We start from the raw sequence: 13,331 nt of genomic DNA, 5'->3' as shown, positions 1-13,331 counted from the left end.
ATTTACATTTTTTTCTACAAATTCAGGGCCGATGACGTGATCTTTTACGATTCCGAGCCACACATTTACTGTCCATCTGCCCTGAAAATTGTGTTCCTTTACACCAGTGATGCGATATTTCCCACAGCGGTCCCGGCTCCGCTGCCTCACACAACCTTACAGAAGCGCTACGTCACGTATCCGTGTGAGCTCGGCCGTTCAACCAATGGAAGAGAGCGAACGCTCCCTTCCACCGAGCCGACACAACAGACGATAAATGCATGCTACTTGCATGTTAAAAGCAAGCGTTTCTGATTCAGAAAAGAAATTCTGAGGCGAGTGGCTGGAATATTAGAGATCACCTGTTCGAAACCTGCTTTGTGCAACTTTTTTTTCTTTTTTCCACATTTGTTTCTAACATAGTAAATTATTAGATAATATTTTTTTGCCCAAAAAAATAATATTTTCTATTTATTATTAATATTCGCATATATTAAACTAACAATTTTAGAAATAATACAGATCTGCTATTGTTAATAGAAAAATGAAGTTATTTTACAATGTTGCAACAAAGTGCTAATTTAACATATGCGAATATTTTTAATAAAGATAAAATAATTTTTTTTTAGCCAAAAACATTATCTAATAATTTACTTAAAATAAATATCGAAAAAGGAAAAAAAGTTACAAAATCACAGTTTTCAAACACGAGATTTTTAATATTCTTGCCATTCGCCTTACTCGTTTAGCCATGCTTGTTATTTTACATTTATCAACATAAAAGATTACACGCCTGCAAAGCTTTTAATTATTTATTTTAAACTACTGCATATTAGCAAGAGTTACTGCAGTAACTACATATACATGTACTGTGGAGATTAGTGGAGGAACACAGTAGCATATTAAAACTGCAGTCAAATAGATGTAGATTGGTAATTTTATTAATACTATTAATAAGTAGTGGTCTTCCGCACCACCTTTGAGGTTCCACTTATGGCGCGTTCGATTTTTTTTTAAGTTGATCGTCGCCTGGAGCCCTATTGTACCACTTTTTTTTACACCTGTTATTTACAGGTTAAAATAATTTACAGTAGTTAACACTGTATTTTTGTATCTATATACTTACTGTACTTTGTATACTCACTGTACTTGTACTTTTGCGCGTTGCGCGTATATTGGCGAGTTGGGAAAATTACTTACTTTATAATTTTTTATAAATACAAACTATATTTTGTATTTATTATGCCTGCAATGCTATCAAGAGTAATGAGAAATACAAGGTGTCCCATTTTAAACAATCCACTCAAATATCTCAGAAACACCGAGTTAAATAATAAAATTTTTTAAATAAAAGTTGTAGGATTTGGAGAGGGAAAAAATATAGGGATATTTGTTTGACCTTGGATGGAAGCGCTTCTGAGATTTGAAGGTCATTTTTATTTTTTTAAATGGAACCACTTTAATTTTTTTATATAAATCAATTTCTCATAATATTTGTCGTAAAAAGTTATAAAACTAGGATGGCCAAAAATTGAATGGTTTACAAGATATTTTATACTTTAATTTGACATAATTTTACATAAACTATAAAATATCTCGTTAAATATTCATTTTTCAATTATCTTACTTCAACACTTTTATGCACAAAATAATGAGAGGAATCAATTGGTGTAAAAAAATACATAGTTGACTTTAAGAAAAAAGTATATATATTTAAGAAGAAAGTATATTATATCATATCTGCTAAATATAGCTTAAATATAGCTCTGCTAGATTTTTTTTTAAAGACAACTATGTGTTTTTTTTATACCAATTGATTCCTCTCATTATTTTGTGCATAAAAGTGTTGAAGTAAGATAATTGAAAAATGAATATTTAACGAGATATTTTATAGTTTATGTAAAATTATGTCAAATTAAAGTATAAAATATCTTGTAAACCATTCAATTTTTGGCCATCCTAGTTTTATAACTTTTTACGACAAATATTATGAGAAATCGATTTATATAAAAAAATTAAAGTGGTTCCATTTAAAAAAATAAAAATGACCTTCACATCTCAGAAGCGCTTCCATCCAAGGTCAAACAAATATCCCTATATTTTTTCCCTCTCCAAATCCTACAACTTTTATTTAAAAAATTTTATTATTTAACTCGGTGTTTCTGAGATATTTGAGTTGATTGTTTAAAATGGGACACCTTGTATTTCTCATTACTCTTGATAGCATTGCAGGCATAATAAATACAAAATATATTTTGTATTTATAAAAAATTATAAAGTAATTTTCCCAACTCGCCAATATACGCGCAACGCGCAAAAGTACAAGTACAGTGAGTATACAAAGTACAGTAAGTATATAGATACAAAAATACAGTGTCAACTACTGTAAATTATTTTAACCTGTAAATAACAGGTGTAAAAAAAAGTGGTACAATAGGGCTCCAGGCGACGATCCACTTAAAAAAAAATCGAACGCGCCATAAGTGGAACCTCAAAGGTGGTGCGGAAGACCACTACTTATTAATAGTATTAATAAAATTACCAATCTACATCTATTTGACTGCAGTTTTAATATGCTACTGTGTTCCTCCACTAATCTTCACAGTACATGTATATGTAGTTACTGCAGTAACTCTTGCTAATATGCAGTAGTTTAAAATAAATAATTAAAAGCTTTGCAGGCGTGTAATCTTTTATGTTGATAAATGTAAAATAACAAGCATGGCTAAACGAGTAAGGCGAATGGCAAGAATATTAAAAATCTCGTGTTTGAAAACTGTGATTTTGTAACTTTTTTCCTTTTTCGATATTTATTTTAAGTAAATTATTAGATAATGTTTTTGGTTAAAAAAAATTATTTTATCTTTATTAAAAATATTCGCATATGTTAAATTAGAACTTTGTTGCAACATTGTAAAATAACTTCATTTTTCTATTAACAATAGCAGATCTGTATTATTTCTAAAATTGTTAGTTTAATATATGCGAATATTAATAATAAATAGAAAATATTATTTTTTTGAGCAAAAAAATATTATCTAATAATTTACTATGTTAGAAACAAATGTGGAAAAAAGAAAAAAAAGTTGCACGAAGCAGGTTTCGAACAGGTGATCTCTAATATTCCAGCCACTCGCCTCAGAATTTCTTTTCTGAATCAGAAACGCTTGCTTTTAACATGCAAGTAGCATGCATTTATCATCTGTTGTGTCGGCTCGGTGGAAGGGAGCGTTCGCTCTCTTCCATTGGTTGAACGGCCGAGCTCACACGGATACGTGACGTAGCGCTTCTGTAAGGTTGTGTGAAGCAGCGGAGCCGGGACCGCTGTGGGAAATATCGCATCACTGCTTTACACAATGTGGATTCTGCTCTGCATAATGATGCTCATTATGGCGATTTATCTGTCCATGACTTCCGAAAATTGCTTCATCGGTCCACAAAATGTTTTTTAAAAAAATGTCATTTTTGGCATCATTAAAATCCACCTGCAGAAATTGAATAATTTAGTACAAAGTTGACGATGTAAGTTGATAAATGGTAACAATATGTCTGGTATATTATAAAATAATAAAAGAATAAAAAATTTAAACAAACTAACGTGATCACAATAATCCATTCACAGAAATTTAAACGTCGTGGCATATCAGTAGGTACAAGTTTCTGTGTCGTATGTTTTTTGAATGGATGCAAACCCAGCAAATGTTTCATTATTTTATGAACCGTAATGTGGTTCATGTTTAGATCCGCAGCAATAGCTCTCGTGCTTGTGTGAGGATTTCTGACAACAGCTTGTTGAATTGCATCAATTGTCTCCTGATTTCGTTGTGGAACGACTTGCGAGATTTACGAAATTGTCCATTTGTTCTTAACCTTTCTTCAAGGCAATGAAAAAAACCGTGGTTTGGGTGGCGTCTGTCCGGAAACTTTCGAGCGTAAAGTGCAGCTGCTTGTCTTTGATTCTTTTGACACTCGCCGTAAATAAGAATCATGTCTGTTAATTCGTCAAACGAATAGTGATTTCGTTCCGGTTTCATTATGTAACTCAATTTTTAACGCGTTTTAACTTGTATAATTCACGTCAAATTCTGTCAAACGGAATGCGATCAGGACATAAGGAATACAGAAAGAGAAACAATCGAACAAACAATTGTAACAGTTCGTTTGTTCGTTTGAAGAATTAACACATGATTTTTATTTACGGCGAGTGCCAAAAGAATAAAAGACAATTAGCTGCACTTTATGTTCGAAAGTTTCTGAACAGACGCCACCCAAACCACAGTTTTTTTCACCGCCTTTACGAAAGACTAAAAACAAATGGACAATTTTGTTAATTTCGCAGGTTGATCCATGTTCCGCAGAGAAATCAGGAGACAATTGATGCAGTTCAACAAACTCTTATCAGAAATATTCATACAACCACGAGAGCAATTGCCGCAGATCTAGACATAATCCACATTACGGTTCATAAAATAATGAAACATTTGCTGATTTGGCATCTATTCAAAAAAACATACTACACACAAACTTCTACCTGCTAATATGCCACAATGTTTAAATTTTCGTGAATGGGTTATTAATCATGTAAATTTGTTTAAATTTTTTATTCTTTTATTATTTTATAATATACCTAACACATTACCATTTATTAATTTGCATTGTCAATTTTATACTAAATTATTCTGCAAGTAGATTTTAATGATGCCGAAAATGACATCTTTATAAAAAATATTTTATGGACTGATAAAGCAATTTTTGGAAGTCATGGACACATAAACCGTCATAATGAGCATCACTATGCAGAGCACAATCCACATTGTGTAAAAGAACACAATTTTCAAAGTAGGTGGACTGTAAATGTGTGGCTCGGAATCGTAGGAGATCACGTCATCGGCCCTGAATTTATCGAAGGAAATGTGGATGCACAATATTATTCACAATTTCTTCTCTATTGACTCGACGAGCTTTTGGAAGATGTGCCACTAGCTAATAAACTAGAAATGGTTTTCCAACAGGATGGACATCCCGCTCACACGTCTCTTGTAGCGAGAACAATTTTAAATAAAAAATTTCCAGGAAGATGGATCGGACTTCATAGTCCTCAGTGTGGCCACCACGGTCTACGGATCTTACGCCCATGGATTTTTCGTGTGGAGCTTTTTAAAAAATAAAATATATGAAACTGCTAGCAAATTAAGAAGATTTGCAAAATAGAATACGAAACGCATGTGCAGAAAACACTCTTGCCACATTAAATAGAGTGAGAAGAAGAGAGAGAGAGAAAATTTCATACGCAGAATCACGTTATGCTTAGAAGAAGCTGGTAATTTAATAAAACATTTGTTATAAGCATGTTTTAAATAAAAAAATATTATTTATCTTTATTTTGTAAATTGTGTTATTTGTTTAATAATCGTTTAATGTTTACTAATTTTATTATTATGTTGTTATTAATATTTCTATTATTAAACAACTCCTATTATATATATATTATTAAATTTACATCAATAAATTTAAAAGGAGCGTAAAGAGCCAACAGCCAGATATTCGTGCGAAGGTTATCGTGTATTAATATATAACCATTAAACAATACATTAAAAAAACAAACGTTTCAGCCTGTCATCAGGCCTTTATCAATGTTATTACAAAATTCAAAAAATACGCAACGCAAAAATTATAAACATAAACCGAAGTAAAATTAACATAATAAACTGAAGAGTAGTTAAAACCACGTTAAATTGTGTTAAACATAGTAGAAAGCTCGTCCACACAAGATGGAACGAGGTAGGAGAAAAAACTTAGAACCATATAATGTGATGGTTGAAACCTCAATGTACGTGATAGAATCATTCTATCACGTACATTGAGGTTTCAACCATCACATTATATGGTTCTAAGTTTTTTCTCCTACCTCGTTCCATCTTGTGTGGACGAGCTTTCTACTATGTTTAACACAATTTAACGTGGTTTTAACTACTCTTCAGTTTATTATGTTAATTTTACTTCGGTTTATGTTTATAATTTTTGCGTTGCGTATTTTTTGAATTTTGTAATAACATTGATAAAGGCCTGATGACAGGCTGAAACGTTTGTTTTTTTAATGTATTGTTTAATGGTTATATATTAATACACGATAACCTTCGCACGAATATCTGGCTGTTGGCTCTTTACGCTCCTTTTAAATTTATTGATTTTAACAATCATCAGAGCCTGATACATCTATTATTTATTAAATTTACACTATACCAAAATGGTAAAACTCAAATTTCTTTTGTCTTATTTTCCGCCGGACTTGCGATCTAACCTTATTCTGCACGGCCGGTAAAGCATGCCCCTGCCGATAAACAAATAGGCAACCCGATTTACTGATCTGTATGTTGCGGAAGCACCCTGTACAATGTGAGAAAAATAAAACGCTTACTTTCAGAAGACTTCATATGTTCTATATCAGTTGAATTAAATTGAGCGTTATATTGATAATAGCACTGTTGTGTAACACAAGAGTATACCATGCTAAGCATGCTGAAAGTAACAAGTACAGATAACAAACTTATTTTAAAATCCATCCTCTCGTGTGTTGTCTTGATTAAATTACTAACAATAAGTTACGTTTGATCAATATAATATATGCTTCTCCAAAAATTTTATTATCAATAATTACTATACGTACTCATCTGTAATTATATAAATTTAATTTTGATTATAACATCATATATAAAAAAAATATTAATGTCCAAACAACTGAATCATAAAATCCAATCTGATTTATGTACACGAATTTATAAGTTGTTTCAATAGATAACGTAATTTATATGATTTTTACAATAACTTTAAATTGTAAAATCAGCACTGTTCATTATTTATCACATGCATGCATCTAGCAAGAAAATAGAATATAGCTCTGTAGAAGAAATGTGAATAACATTGTGAAATATTAACGGTTATTTTTTCGATACGTTTCCTATGCAAAAAACTGCCGCAAAGTTGGTTGTGTCTATTAGTTTTATTCATACGAATGGAATTCGCACTTTCGGGCTTAATTCGCTTTATTTGGTCCCGTCACATTAAAACATAAGATAATTATAGTGTAAAAAATTTTTGCGTTACAGATACGATGCGTGTATAAATATTAAACACAGCACTTTGACAAAAGAAATCGTTAATGCATAAGATTTACTTATAAAAAAGTAAAATTTGATATCCATATTATATCTAATCTTGCTGGATCACGGAGAAAATTTTATGTTAAAAGTAACTATGTACGACAGTAACCGCGGACCATGAAGCCGCGAATTAAAAATTTTTACTGTCTTTCATGTGTGTGAACAACATGGCAAAAATTTTAATAATTTCTTCACGGTCCACAGCTACTGACGTACATAATAACTTTTGATATAAAATTTTCTCCATGATATAAAACATGTTAAACTAAATTCTTTGTTTGTCATCTCTTTTACTTGTCACAAAGTTGCATATAACAAGATAGTTATTAAAAAAATGGCAAAACAAGAATCCTTTAAATAATTTCAAGATTAATTAAATAGTAAGAGTAAATTTAATGCTATGATAATATTGATTGAAAATCACTTACCAAGTTCTGATAGAATTTTTTTCTTAAGAAGAATCAAGTTTGACGTGGCCAAATTTCTCGCTTAATCGTACATGCCTAAGTAAATTGCGAGGTCAAAAAACGTTTGTCACTTACAGACGATCAAAAGCAACAGCATGCAGGATTGCGATTGATCCTTCGTCTATCCTTTCTACTATAATCGTAGAGCCTGCGCGTTGTCAGTTGAGAACATGGCTGTTAAATCGCGAATATCATCGTTGTGCTATACCGTGTGACTGTACGGCTAAGAAGGAACGCCTATTGCAAATTTTACGATGCTCGCAATAAATATTTGCTACAATGATAATCTGAACTACACACTCATCATAAAGTATAGTGTTTAATATTTCAATAATATAATATCTCAATAATAATAATAATACAGTAATATGATACATGTCGTATTTTTGTATTTTTGAATGAAATAATTTTTTACATTCCGAAACAAATATCATTTACTTTATTTACATTGTTTTAACTTTAAGATTAAAATTTCTAATTTATTTTCCATTAATTAAAACTAAATTTCACAGAGCTTCTACATTTAATTTCGTCTAAAAACTATGAAGCGCTAACTGTGCTCATTTTACGTCAAAAACAAGAAGGATACAACATTTTCAAATTATATAAGTATTACAAGAAACAGTCTTTTTAATTACAATTACATGTACTAATGTTATTAAACTATTCTGCACAGTAATACATATTTAATATGTGCCAAAATAAAAGAACGGTATAAAAAAAGTAAAACAGAAATGACAAAAATGTTCAGTTTTGCTTACACATATATATGAACAGATTTAATTTTGTCGCAGTTAATTTTTATAAAAATGCAGAATTTGTATCAACATCTGACCAAAATATCATACAGTCTTACATTTCCATTTAAAATCCGTTTGCGGGTACATTTTTCTGCAGAAGGCAAACTTTTCGGCACAAACGTTCATTATTGAACTTGTTAGCATTCCGATCACAACCCTCCACATAAACATTCTACATTCATTTTTTATTTTGTCATAATATTTTGGTTAAAAATAATTGTAAGGATCTACGTTGTAATTGTAATCGCAACACCAAACTATAAAATCGATACACATAAAACGAAGTATTACAAACGCACCAAATAATCAACATCTATCATTTTCATAAATAAAAACTCAAAAACTTAAAATTTTATTAATGAGAAAAAAATAGCAATTTATGAGCGTTTTATTAGAAGAACAAATTTTAAAGAAAACTGGAAAATTAAAATATGGGTATTTGCTAAGCAAACAGTGATGACTGTTTTCGTGTAACGGCATTATTTAATATTTAATTAAAGAAGTAAAGCAATTACGCATAGCAAAAAAGCAATTTAAGAGCAATTTTTTGTTGTTGTATGTTTCAAAATTATTACTATTATTCCCAGCGCCAATTTATAATTGCACGACTGACCACGTATGTTGCGCCACATATATTTGATCGTTATACTGATAATAAACATTTAAATAAAAATATAATTTAATTAACATCAAGTTATTATAAGAATATTTATCTACTTATAAATAATGAATAAAATTAGAAAATTCTAAAATTATAATTCTTTTTACTTGAGAGAAAATATTTATCACTTACGTCACATATTTAAAAAAACATATCAAACTTACAATATGTTAAATATCTATGAAATGTAAGGAAAGAATAAACACCGCTGTTGCGTGTTTAAAAATTTTGATAATAATTTAGCACAATTACAGTAATTCTATATAAGATGATATTTTTTAAACCAACATATTATTCAATTTACACTGATATATTTTTACATAAATTCTTATATGGTTCTATATTATTAAATTATTGTACGTAGTATTATATACCTCCTAATACAGCAACAAAAATAAAGAATAAAAAAATTAAGACGTGCTTCTTTTTATTTATACAAATATTCGTACATATATTATAAACATATTCGTAAATTTTATTTTATTACAGTCATTTAATGTAAAAATAAAACTTTTACAAGTATTTTATAAAAACTTCACAGAATCTTTCATTTAGTTTTCTATTTAAAGTCAATATCAAACTATTGTAAATACATATCAATATATAAGAAATTCTTAATAATTTTATGTCAAAAATGCATTTAAATATCTCCATGACACAAACCCATACACGTGGCCTCTGTTGGAAAATTATTATAATTTCCTCCATAACCACTGTAATGAAACAATTCACATTTTCTTGTATTCTTATTATACGCGTATCTCCACTTCCTGGCGCAAGGAGACAAAAATTTGCACCCATTTCCATAATCATGATCAGTATCACATAAATCAAATCCTGTAAGACAGAAACACATTTTGCAAAAACTTAAATTACAACGCATGCAGTAAACTATGAAAAAAAATATATCAATTCACACACAGTTCAACATTTATTTTATTATTCCAGTAAAATTAAATTAATAACTTTATATTTCTGATATTTGTATCAATTTATTATAATTGAATATGTACATTAAATAATAAATAACAATTTAAGTTTTTCAAATTATATTAAAAGTATCATAATAGCAAATAAAATAAAAGATTATACTGTGCGTGTACAATGTAAGAGAAATAAAACGCTTCCATAACGCTTTCTTTAATTCTAGTGCCTTACGTATACGGGATTCTTCTCTTTTTGATGGACGCATGTATACCGTGCTAAACATGCTGAAGGTAACAAGCATGAATAACAAGCTTATTTTGAAACTCATCTTTTTATGCGTTGTCTTGATCAATATAATATATGCTTCTCCGAAAAGTTTATTATCAATAATTAGTATACGGACTGATCTGAAATTACATAAATTTAATTTTGATCATAACATCATATATAAAAAAAGATTAATGTTCAGACAAGTGAGTCATAAAATCTAATTTGATTTATGTACACGAATTTATAAGTTGTTTCAATAGAGAACGTAATTTATCTGTTTTTTACAATAACTTTAAATTGTATAATCAACACTGTTTATTATTTATCACGTGCATACATATACCAAGAAAATGAAATATAGCTCTGTACAAGAAATGTGAATAACATTGGAAAATATTAACGGTTATTCCTTCAATATGCTTCCTATGTAAGAAACTGCCGCAAAGTTACGATTGTGTTTATTAGATCTATTCGTACGAATGGAATTCGTACGTTCGGCATTATTCAGTTTTCGTCGCGATTAAAGCATAAGATAATCATAATGTGAAAAATCTTTGTGTTATAGTCACGATGCGTGTATGAATATTAAACACATCATTTTGACAAAAGAAGTCGATAATGCAGAAGATTTACTTATAAAAAAGCAAAAATTATCCATATTACATCCATTCTTGCTGGATAAAGAAGAAAATTTTATGTAAAAAATAATTTTGTATTACTGTTTTACACATGTGACAAACATAGTAAAAAATTTTATAATTTCTTCATGGTCTGCAACTACTGCCGTACATAGTAACATTTGATATAAAATTTTCTCCATAATATAAAACATGTTAAACTAAATTCTTTGTTTGTCATCTCTTTTACTTGTCACAAAATTGCAAATAATAAGATAGTTATTAGAAAAATGGCAAAACAAAAATCTTTTAAATAATTTCAAGATTAATTAAATAGTAAGAGTAAATTTAATGTTATAATAATATTGATTGAAAGTCACGTACCAAGTTCTGATAGAATTCTTTTCTTAAGAAGAATTAAGTTTGACGTGGCTAAATTTCTCGCTTAATCGTACATGCCTAAGTAAATTGCGAGGTCAAGAAACGTTTGTCACTCACAGACGATCAAAAGCAACAGCATGCAAGATCGCGATTGATCCTTCGTCTATCCCACCTACTATAATCGTAGAGCCTGCGTGTTGTCAGTTGGGAACATGGCTGTTAAACCGCGAATATCATCGTTGTGCTATACCGTGTGACCGTACGGCTAAGAAGGAACGACTATTGCAAATTTTACGATGCTCGCAATAAATATTTGCTACAATGATAATCTGAACTACACACTCATCATAAAGTATAGTGTTTAATATTTCAATAATATAATATCTCAATAATAATAATAATACAGTAATATGATACATGTCGTATTTTTGTATTTTTAAATAAAATAATTTTTTACATTCCGAAACAAATATCATTTACTTTATTTACATTGTTTTAACTTCTAAATTAAAATTTCTAAATTATTTTCCATTAATTAAAACTAAATTTCACAGAGCGTCTACATTTAATTTCGTCTATAAACTATGAAGCGCTAACTGTGCTCATTTTACGTCGAAAACAAGAAGGATACAACATTTTCAAATTATATAAGTATTACAAGAAACAGTCTTTTTAATTACAATTACATGTACTAAGGTTATTAAACTATTCTGCATAGTAATACATATTTAATATGTGCCAAAATAAAAGAACGGTATAAAAAAAGTAAAACAGAAATGACAAAAATGTTCAGTTTTGCTTACACATATATATGAACAGATTTAATTTTGTCGCAGTTAATTTTTATAAAAATGCAGAATTTGTATAAACAATTGATCAAAATATCATACAGTCTTACATTTCCATTCAAAACCCGTTTGCGGATACATTTTTTTGCAGGAAGCAAACTTTTCGGCAAAAGCGTTCATTATTGAACTTGTTAGCATTCCGAACACAACCCTCCAAATAAACATTCTACATTTATTTTTTATTTTGTCATAATAATATTTTGGTTAAAAATAATTGTAAGGATCTACGTTGTAATTGTAATCGCATCACCAAACTATAAAATTGATACACATCAAACAAAGTATTACAAACGCACCAAATAATCAACATCTATTAATTTTCATAAATAAAAACTCAAACACTTAAAATTTTATCAATAAGAAAAAAAAAGCATTTTATGAGCGTTTTATTAGAAAAACAGATTTTAAAGAAAACTAGAAAATTGAAATATGGGTATTTGCTAAGCAAACAGTGATGACTGTTTTCGTGTAACGGCATTATTTAATATTCATTAAAGAGGTAAAGCAATTACGCATAGCGAAAAAGCAATTTAAGAGCAATTTTTTGTTGTTGTATGTTTCAAAATTATTACTATTATTTCCAGCGCCAATTTATAATTGCACGACTGACCACGTATGTTGCGTCACATATATTTGATCGTTATACTGACAATAAACATTTAAATAAAAATATAATTTAATTAACATCAAGTTATTATAAGAATATTCATCTACTTATAAATAATGAATAAAATTAGAAAATTATAAAATTATAATTCTTTTTACTTGAGAGAAAATGTTTATCACTTACGTCACATATTTAAAAAGACATATCAAACTTACAATATGTTAAATATCTGTATGAAATGTAAGGAAAGAATACAACACTTTTGTTGCGTGTTTAAAAATTTTGATAATAATTTAGCACAATTACAGTAATTCCATGTAAGATAATATTTTTTAAACCAACATGTTATTCAATTAACACTGATATATTTTTACTTAAATTTTTATATGGTTCCTTATTATTAAAATATTGTACGTAGTATTATATATCTCTCTCTCTCTCTTATACAGCAACAAAAATAAAAAATAAAAAAATTAAAACGTGCTTCTTTTTATTTATACAAACATTTGTACATATTTTATAAACATATTAGTAAATTTTATTTTATTATAGTCATTTATTGAAAAATAAAACTTTTATAAGCATTTTATAAAAACTTCACAGAATCTTTCATT

At 28.9% G+C, this 13,331-nt stretch overlaps 1 pseudogene; it reads left to right on the top strand.

The window, feature by feature from the left end:
- Positions 1–3,703: 3,703 nt before the first annotated feature.
- LOC136997274 (uncharacterized) lies at positions 3,704–6,377 on the top strand (annotated as a pseudogene).
- The last annotated feature ends 6,954 nt before the right edge of the window (positions 6,378–13,331 follow it).

The sequence above is a fragment of the Linepithema humile genome, chromosome 1, assembly GCF_040581485.1.
Source record: "Linepithema humile isolate Giens D197 chromosome 1, Lhum_UNIL_v1.0, whole genome shotgun sequence".
NCBI lineage: Eukaryota > Metazoa > Arthropoda > Insecta > Hymenoptera > Formicidae > Linepithema > Linepithema humile.
Note: the sequence above shows the minus strand (reverse complement) of the source record. Positions and strands in the feature narration are given on the sequence as shown.